This window comes from Prionailurus bengalensis, chromosome A1, assembly GCF_016509475.1.
Source record: "Prionailurus bengalensis isolate Pbe53 chromosome A1, Fcat_Pben_1.1_paternal_pri, whole genome shotgun sequence".
NCBI lineage: Eukaryota > Metazoa > Chordata > Mammalia > Carnivora > Felidae > Prionailurus > Prionailurus bengalensis.
Genome location: NC_057343.1, coordinates 76,637,172 through 76,648,016, shown reverse-complemented (window position 1 = coordinate 76,648,016; position 10,845 = coordinate 76,637,172).

Below are 10,845 nucleotides of genomic sequence, written 5' to 3'. Positions count from 1 at the left end.
GCAAAAGTTGCAACTCACAGTACAGACTGTGAGGGGTTGAACTGTACCCCCCCCAAAACACTCTGTAGAACTCCTGACCCCCAATACCTGTGAAAACGGCCTTATTCGGAAGTAGGGTTTCTGCGAATACGGTCAAGTTAAGATTAAGGTGGGTGCTAACCTAATACCGTGGGTGTCCTTAAGAGAAGAGGTGAAGAGACACAGGTGTACAGGGGACAGTCGGGTCATGACAGAGGCAGAGACCGTCAAGCAGTCTGGGCTTCACGGCCACCTCCAGAAGTAGGAAAGAGACGAACAAGGATTCTACTGAGAGTCTCAGAGGACCAACGGCTCTGCTGACACTTGATTTTGAACTATCCTCCAGAGTTGTGAGAGAGTACATTTCCATTGCTATAATCCACCCTGTTTGTGTAGTTTGTTACAAAAGCCCTAGGAAACTAATACAGATTATGATTCACGGTTTTTATGTACAAAATATGGTAGCCATCTTGGAATGCACAGGAAAAAAATTACATAAACTTACAACAGTAGCAACAGAATTGTAAATCTATTTGAAGCTCTTGTATCTCAGTAGAATGCTTTTTAAAAAATTTTTTTTAGTGTTTATTCATTTTTGAGAGAGAGAGAGAGAGCGAGAGACAGAGTATGAGTGGGGGAGGGGCAGAGAGAGAGAGAGAGAGAGAGAGAGAGAGAGAGAGGCAGAATCCGAAGCAGGCTCCAGGCTCTGAACTGTAACCACAGAGACCGAAGTGGGGCACAAACCCACAAACCATGAGATCATGACCTGAGCCAAAGTAGGACGCTTAATCGACTAAGCCACCCAGGCGCCCCTCAGTAGAATTCTTAATACTATAATCAATTATTTAAGATGTTACACTCATGGTGCCAGGGTGACTCACTCGGTCAGGCATCTGGCTCTTGATTTAGGCTCAGGTCATGATCTCACCATTGTGGGATCAAGCCCCCTGTAGGACTTCACTCTGAGTGTGGAGCCTGCTCAGGATTCTCTCTCTCCCTCTCTCTCTCTGCCCCTCCATCCCATATGCATGTCCTCTCTCTCTCTAAAATACATAAATAAAAACATTTAAAAATAATAAATAAAATTCCTCTTTCTTGAAATTATTCACTCATTCCCCCATCTATAGCCTCCAGGTTAATTTCAATTTTTGAAGCTTAAAGCTTCGAAGTTTCTGATTTGAAATTTCTACACTTCCCTACACTTCACCTTCTCACTCCTAAAGGGGGTCATCTGTCTCTATTCAGTATTTTAAGCATTAAAACTCAGTCATATCTGGCTTACAGGAGAGTTGTCTCCTCTGTAGACAATTGCAGAGAGAGTAGAGTGGTATATTTGCAGGCAAGGAACCCCAAAGGTCACTGGCAACCACAGGAAGCTAAGAGAAAGACATGGAACAGATTCTCCCCTAAAGCCTTCCAAAAGGACACAGGTCTGCCAACACCTTGATTTCAGACTTCTGGCCTTTAGATCTATGAGAAAATATATGTCTGTCAAGATACCCAATTGATGGCACTTTCAATGGCAGCCTTATCAAACTAATACACATATAAAGTATAAGAAGTCTTTGACTGTGACTGTTTTATAAAAAAATATGAGAAGTAAATTATGAAAGTCCTTGACCTTTCTATTCCCAAAAGCATACTCTTAAATGTTAATTTTCTAAGAGATCCAGAAAATGCCAGTTTTGAGTGGTTAGTGCATGGGAAGTTGAACAATAATCATTGACTCATCCATGCAAACCGTGAAGAGTGTGGAGGCTTTAGGATGTTATGGGTCACAGATAAGAAGTAAGGTTATATCATTGCTTCTGTACGTGGATGCAAAAAAGGAACCGAAATATTCACTGGTCTTCTGCTTATTGTCTCAATGAGACACTTTGAACAATATCATTTAGATAAAACAATAAGAACATGGAAAGCAAAATTACTTTTTCCAAAATAAGTTAATATTATTCTTAAAGAAAACCATCCAATAGCTTATGTCATTGGCCATGTTTCTGTATTGCTGAACTGTTAGCTACAGCCCCGTCTCACCACCGGAATAAACTACCTCCTAGTGACCTCTGTCCTGTGGCAGTGGCCGACAGCTCCTTGACAAGAGTCTTTACCCTTCGTTCCTTCCTCTTTCCTTTCCTTCGTCCCTTCCCTTCCCTTCCCTTCCCTTCCCTTCCCTTCCCTTCCCTTCCCTTCCCTTCCCTTCCCTCCCCTTCCCTTTTCCTCTCTTTCTATCTTTTTCTTTCTCTCTTTTTCTTTCTTTCCCCTTCCTTCCTTCCTTCCTCTTCCCTTTCTTCCTTCCCTAATTCCTACAGTTGCCACATTATTTACTGAATACTGAGGATTAGTATTATTGACCAAATTTTGGTCTATTGGTTAAAAAAAAAAAAAAACTTGATGAAGGGTACTTTCTTCATTCTTCACAGAAAGTTTGATCATGTTTGCATATTAAAAAGTAGCAGAGAATTGTGTCAACAAGTTTGGATAGACTTAGAAGCATTCCCAAATTTCTCATTCGCATGAGTTATAGCAAAGAGAAAGCCTATGCTGATTATATAAAAGAAATGAGGAGACATGGACAATCCAAAGAGATGATATTCTATTACTGTCTTCTCAATAAAAAGATTTATTTATTTTATTGCTAACTCTTTATTGGAGGCTTTCCCTGCATGAAAGGTGTGTTATTAAAAAAAAATAAGTTAGAAGGACATTTCATGCTCAGAATATAGGAACAAATTAGCCATTATTGGTCAGAAGAAGCAGTGATTGGAACCTGGTCCTAGCCATTCAAAAGGCTTTAATATCTTGGTTTTGCTATTTCAAGTGTAAGGAAGTTGCCTTAAGAAGTTCTCTTAACAAGGACAACATTTTTATAAATAGTTAAGAACACATATCCTAAATCTTAAAATATGCCAACAGAAAGATATTCATGGAAGAATGACCAGTGCTCCGTACAAAAGATTAAAGATGAAGTAGAAGAAAATCCCTTGTCTGTTTTTCTTTCAAATTTGTTTCTTTTTAAAGCATGTTTGCATTTTATGTGACCCTCCCTCTCTTTCCCCTCCTCCCTCTCTCTCTCTCTCTCTCTCTCTCTCTCTCTCTGATATTTTGTTTTCATTCTGTGACCCTTTTAGGTGTGCTATCAACATCTGAGTCCTTGTGTGTGGCAAAAACAAAACATCTTACAAATTCCCTAAAGCATTTATATGACGTGGGCACAACCTTTGAGAGATCAGAATGATTAAAAACTACTGGGTTGATATGAACATTTATATAATGCACCAACAGTTGAGGTCAGCCCGAGGACAAAGGCAAGCAAAAAATAAAATGGAAGGTGACCTAGAAGCAGTTTGGAAAACTAACAAATCAATAAGTCAACAGGGTGTTTAGAAGTGAGATGGAAAGAGGCTTTACCTCTTTGGAACGTTGATTGATTGGTGATGATCACTCATCAAGAGAAGGGAGACTGAGAGGCTGGGTAGCAGCTCAGCGCAAAAAGTTTCAGGGATGGACCGGTGAGGTTTGGCAAAAGAGTTTGGTATGTTTCCTGGAAGTTTTTTTAGCAAAAAAGAAAAAAAAAAATTACCAGGTGCAGAGTAAAATTTGAATGTTACAAAACAAAGACCTTTTTTGGTGTAAGCATATCCCAAATATTGCACGAGATATACTTAACCTCAAAAAAAAATCCATCATTTACCTGAAACATAGAATTAACTGGCATCCTGTGTTGTATGTATCAGCCCTACTTATGGGTAAACTGAAAGTTAAACTGACTCAAAGGATAGTGATTTCCATATCTAGTTTATACTAGATTATATTATTTATTTATTTGTTTATATTTTTTATTTATTTTTTTATTTTTTTATATTTTTAAAATTTTTAAATTTTATTTTTTTTAATTTTTTTTTAACGTTTATTTATTTTTGAGACAGAGAGAGACAGAGCATGAACGGGGGAGGGTCAGAGAGAGAGACAGACACAGAATCTGAAACAGGCTCCAGGATCTGAGCTGTCAGCACAGAGTCCGACGCGGGGCTCGAACTCACAGACTGTGAGATCATGACCTGAGCCGAAGTCGGATGCTTAACCGACTGAGCCACCCAGGCACCCCTAAAATTTTTAAATTTTATATGTATATTTTATATTTTATATTTTTATTTATATTTTTATTTTATTTATTTATTTATTTATTTATTTATATTTATTATTTTTTTAAACTAGTATATGTGTTATTATAGCAAGTGCCTGGTATAAGGGTATAGAAACATGGAGACAGGCCTGTAAATTCTCAATTGAGAAGTCTTACTTAGACATTTAAAGTAATGTTAAACAGGGCACCTCTGGGTGGCTCAGTCAGCTAAGCATCTGACTTTGGCTCAGGTCATGATCTCACAGTTCACGAGTTCGAGCCCGGCATCGGGCTCTCTGCTGTGAGCGTGGAGCCCACTTCAGACCCTGTCTCCTTCTCTCTCTGCCCCTCCCTGGCTCATGCTTTCTCTCTGTCTCAAAAATAAATAAAAACCTCAAACCAATTTAAAAAAAAAAAATCCTAAAACTTTAACTCAGCGGAAAGCAGAAGATTTGATTTACCAAGATATTACTGAATATCATCACTTAAATGAAGCATCGGAGACAGTTACAACCGAGGAATTCCAAATCCTTTTCCGGCCCAGAGACTGAACCAGTGAAACTAAATAGCAGTTGGAGACACAATTTCTTACTCCTTTTTGAGAAAATCGCCCAAATGCTTCATTGAATAGACCCTCTTTCATTATTTTCTCTCTGAAGTTTTATATTGCCGGTCTCACTAAGCCTTCTTTTATAGGTGGAATAATTAAGTAGTTAATAACGGTTAAGTGACTTGTCTGAGATCACACCTGAAATCTGTGTCTGAGCAAAGCACAGAACTCACAGTTTTGGGCTTTCCACCCAGGCCTGGTTCCTGGGGCCCTGCCGTGTGGCTTCACCCCCCCCTTTAGAGCGCATGTAACTGACAACTGAAGGTTTCAGCATCAGTTCTCCTTGTTTACCCCAGGGCTTGAGTGGGTCATACATGTGACAGTACTAAGTGAGCACAGATCAGGGTACCTCTCTTTTATTTTTTAAAGTTTATTTATTTATTTTGAGAGAGAGAGAGAGAGAGAGAGAGAGAGAGAGAGAGAACGAGCATGTGTAGGCACAAGTCGGGGAGGGACATAGAGAGAGAGAGAGAGAGAGAGAATCCCACCATCAGTGCAGAGCCCCACATGGGGCTCGAACTCACAAACTGTGAGATCATGACCTGAGTCGAGATCAAGAGTCGAACGCTTAACTGCGCCACCCAGGTGCCCAGAGGATACCTGTCTTTTAAACGTGTGTGCCCTTCATTTTTCCCCCCAGGAAATGAATTACACAATACTGCCAACAGTTACTTTTAAATAATTTTAGAAAAACAATTTCTGGCATTTTATTCTACACAGCTACCTCCAGTGTATAATTTGTTAGTCTTTTTTTTTTTTTTTTCCTCCTGTGGTTAAAAGGTTACCACTGTTCTCAAATATACTTGTCTCTTTCATACTTTCCAAAAAGAATCTATTCCAGGCCATGGGGATGGATCACTTATCTATTTTTTCTCCTATGTGGGATCATTCATGTTGAGGAAACAAACCAACCAGTGTTTTAAAAGCCTCCCTCTGGCTTTGTCTCCTGAGATCACACACAATAACTTTGTACCAATTGATCTGAGGTGGGGCTAGCCATGAAAGGGACAGGCAGGTGCTGGTGTTAAGTACAAGAAGGAGGAGGAGGGGAAGGAGGAGGGGGAGGAGGAGGAGAAGGAGGAGGGGAGGGGAGGAAAAAACACTACAGTATATCCCTTTCCCAAATGTTACATAGATTTTTTTTTCTGCATTTATTGGCTTTTCTAATACTCCATGAAAAAAAAAGATGTATAAAATATTTAATGTCAAAAAGGAAAAGAATATATATATAATGGTTGCTGCCAAAGTATGAATTGACGTTTGTGAAATACGATGAACAGAGCTGAAGCAATGCCCACACAGATGAAATCCTGGTGGGTCAAATGCTTCTCGAAGATTCCCAGTGACAGCAGGGAACAGAGATCTTGCCCACAGACATGACCTTACATCCTCCGAGCCGGCCAGATTCCGTAATTCTCTTCCCCATCCTGGAGTTCATCAGCTTGAGACTCAGCCTGGTGTAGACGTGGTCCCCACAAGCAGGAGGGTGATGGTACAAATAAAACCATCAGTCAAGGTGAAGCTGGCCATGTCTGGAAGCAGTAACTTCTGCCTCCAGGCAGTACAAGGGAAAGTAATGGTAAAGGGAAGTGGGTCTTCTCTGTACTTTGTGTCCTATATTCACAGGTACATCAGGGTGGGCTGGTCAGTGCCATACACACAAGCCATCTGGGTCCTCAGGAACATTTCTATGCCCGTCGGTGCTCGCATGTTAATGCTTTTCTTTAAGACCTCGCAGGAAAGCAGGTGATTTAGGCACCTGCGGGCACTTTAAGAGTCAGGTGGAAAAAGATGTCTGAGACTTTCACCTCATTTTCCCCGTCTATGGAGACTGGATTTGTCCCCTGGGTGCTGAGAGGGCTGCTGACATGTGGTCACTTCTGCTGAATGCCTGATTCGGGACGTTCTTGAGCCATGTTCTCTCTTGCTTCAGAGAACTTCCTTGTTGATATTGGGTACTTTTGACTCAGGGAATGCTGGGGAAGACTTTGATCTCTTAGAATGTACCCTTTCTTCCATGCAGTGTTTTTTCTTTCTGTCCCTTTATACTCTTTTTAACTACCATACAGTGAAGAGGGCTTTGAGACAGAGACAAACCTTGTTGGTGAACATTCCATTGGTGGTTCAAAGGAATGTTCCTAGAATTATGTACATATATTGTATATGTCACATATATAGCAAAAGCGTACATATATTTTATATATAAATAAATAAATATGTAACTGTATAATATATACAAATATATAAAATATATGTACGCTTTTGCTATATATGTGATATATACATTTTGCTCTCTAGAAAACAAAAATATACATTTGCTAATTAATAATTAATGTGTTATATATAAAGCATACCAGAATTTACTTGTATCTCATGAATAATCTCTTTCAAACTCAACCTCAGTTCAGATATGGGTTCATTATAGAAAATATGTCTTGTCCATAATTAGGTATTTCTACTTTTAACTTTATATTTATATTAGGTGAATTTGGAGGGAAAAAAGAAAAATATAAAGGAATTACATAATGGAATCTCAGCATTGATATCTTTTTAAAACTTTTTTTATTATGAAAGTAATATAAAAATTCTGGAAAATTTTTAAGTGTGGAAAGATGTGGGAAAATAAAAGTGCATTATCCTATTACCTAAGGGAAAACATAGGTACATGCATGAATGTGTACACACACACACACACACACACACACACACAGAAGTAAAGTTGCGGTGCTCGACAGACCCTGGTGAACAAGGAGAGTGAAACTGTTTGAATCTTCTATTTGATTTTTGGATGCATCTAGACTGCATATCCAAGTGTGGCCCAGGGACCCAGTTCCGGCCAACAAAATGAGACTGGAAAAAATATAAGCCACTTCCAGGACTGGCCATTATATAATCCTGTGTGACCCTCTACTCTTTTTTCTGTGTGGCTGGCTCAGAATTGTGGTCCAGAGTGACGTAGAAAAATAGCCTGTTGAAGATGACAGAGTTTCTATCAAAACGGGTCCCTGAATGACTCTATAAGGCAAAGCTTCCTAACGATATGACTTAACATGTTAAGAAACAATTTTCTATTTTTGGAAGCCCGACAACATCAAGAGTTACTCCTGATAGCAACCAATGTAACTTTACGCTAGGTCATAATTTATCATTGTGACTAGAATTCTCTCTGGCTTCTTTCACATAAGAATGTGTCCTGCATGTTCTTCCAGGTTGCTACTTATTTCTCAGTTGTTGCAAGTGTTCTGTGTTTGTATAACCTTGGATGCTCCATATTCAGCTAAATTCCTGCTTTATTTTTCAGCTTTTCACTTAATGTGCGCATTTGTCGAAATCTATTTGTACACATCTCGGGTCATTTCTGCAGGAAACGTTCTTAGGCTTGGAATTGTTGGACCCACCGCTTGAGACTTTTTATGACTTTTATGTATTTTCCCCTTATTTACCTTTAGCAAAGTTACGCCTATTCACACCTATACAAGAACCGTATGCGCTAATACTAATCGGCATTTTTCTTCCTATGGGGGTTCATTGGCTGAATTCCAAGAGTTTGGGCACCCAAACCAGCATCTGGTTAATTTCTCGTACAATTGATAACGTTTGAACGGTGCCATACTTAGGGGGACCTCAACATCATTTCTTGGTGGAATTCATGAAACTTAGAGTGCAGTAACTCCTCTGAAGAAAAATTGCAGTTAAATAGGTTCAGATGGAAGCTATTTGCTGTGACTGGATGCAACAAAGTTCCTTCCTCCCGTCCTTCTCCTGTTTCTATTACTTCCCCAAATCCCCCCCGTCCTCCAGAAAAGTGACAATAAGACTTTCTTATACTGGGAAGCACCTCATTTTCTCCATTGTGTCCTAGTTACTTTAACTTTTTTTTTAATAAGAAAAAAAGTTTACGTCCTACTATTATTGCTACTTGTGATTACGTATGAAAATATGCTGAATAACAATAGAATCCTCAAGAGACATCATCTGCCAACTCACATGGTCCGTCTTCTCTCTCTCGGGGACTCTAAGTCTTTTTCTGCTTTATCATAATAAAGAGGCTTGCATATTAGAATTTGATAATTTCTAACTTTTTAGCTGTGAGTATTAATGGAGGATAAATCAAATTGTCTTCTTCTGAACTGAGTGAGTCAGAGATCTTGCTTTTATCAGCAGGAAACAAAAATAAGAACACATAATAATGAGAAAATATGAGAATAAAACAAAAGAATAATAGGAATATAATGATGCAATAAAGAGTAAGAAGAAAATAAAATAATAGATGCCCCCTGAGATATCATTTATTTCCTTTTCCCTTTTAAAAATGTGTTTCATGGGCGCCTGGGTGGCTCGGTCGGTTGAGTGTTCGACTTTGGCTCAGGTCATGATCTCGTGGTCTGTGAGTTCGAGCCCCACTTTAGGCTCTGTGCTGACAGCTCAGAGACCGGAGCCTGCTTCAGATTCTGTGTCTCCCTCTCTCTGCCCCTTCCCCACTCATGCTCTGTCTCTGTCTCTCTCTCTCTCTCTGTCAAAAATAAATAAACTTAAAAAAATAAAAAATTAAAAAAATGTGTTTCAAATTGCATAACAATAAAATATATAATGGAGTACTTTAGCTTCCTATATTTTTAATATTTGAGGGCCCACCCAAATTAGGAAGAATACCTAAAGAATCTATAAGTTCCTAAAGCACGTGATAATCATTTGTGTTGATCTTTTTATATTAATATTTATAAACGTGATGTTAAATGTTCCGTGTGTCATATTAATATTTAAATGAGTCAAGAGGTTCTGTTTTTTATAAATGTCATCAAGTATCTTTGTATCTTGATTAAGTCTGCCAAAGAATTCTCCATACTTCCTTAAGGACAAATTCACATATTGTGTTTTTATTCAAAAAGCCTTTATATTGCAGTTAGGACGTTGGATCGATTTTGCCCAGAGCTATATGTCAAAGATCAACCCTTTTATTAGTCTGATGTGAATGAGGGTTATAATTATAATCTAATGTGATTGATTTATGTGTATGACTTTTCATAATTTATAGTAGTCTTATTATCCCTTTGGATTTCATGTAACATGTTCGGTATAATTTTGAACTATGAGAGGAGTCTGTTGAAAGATGTCAGATAAAATTATATTCTTTTCTCAACCACATCTATACCTAGTGGGTTTCTGAAAAACAGCGAGTCTCTCCAGGACAGTGAATAATGTGAATGTTAAAATTCTAGCATTCGTTCAACCAAAGTCATATGCAAAAATCACCCACAAAAGTCCAGCTAAGTTGCTTTTCTGAAAGACTGGATCTGTTTCAAGATGGGAAAACAAAAATACTTAAATAATAAAACTAAGAATGATTACATTAAAGCAAGCCCATTTCATTAACTTGCATTACGTTAAAATGATAATAATACAGCATCAAGTAATAGAGAATCAGAGAAGGAAATAAACAGAAAAAAAAAGAAAACTTTGGCTTTGTAAAACTACTAAGGTTAATATAAAGCTTTCCCGGAGTTTCCTGGTAGCCAGAGGAAATAGGAAATCGGAGGCTTTCTGGCTCCCCCCTTCTAATAAAGGGAGGTACATCAATTAGTCAGGAGAGGCAACTTTTTGTCTTATCTGAGTTTTCCCACATGCCTTTCATATGGAATATTGAACGTCATGGTAAAGGCTCTTCCAGAGCAGTTTGAAAAATGCAGTGATGTTCTACGTGTGCCTATATGTTCTACCCATCTTTTATAAAAGCCGCTAGGAGACATTATTTCGCTTCACGAAGGCATGAAGATACTTTATCTGCCAAACTGTCAGCACCAAAAAGAGCGATTGGCATCCTCAAGCATCTTAAAGTGTAGCCTCTAAGTTGTAACCACCGAGGGGCACAGTCTCTGAATGAGGCACCTGCGTTGAGCCCCAGCTCTGCTCCTGTGTAGCTATGTGACCAGGGCCAAGGCACTAACGAGCCCGTGTGAGGACTAACTTGCTCAGAGCATGTCTCATGCATATTAAGTGCACCAAGACGGCTTAGTCATTGTTATATTTATATATTAGTATTATTATCGATATGTCTTTTCAGAAGCAGAGATATTCTAGGTCACCAAACGTACTC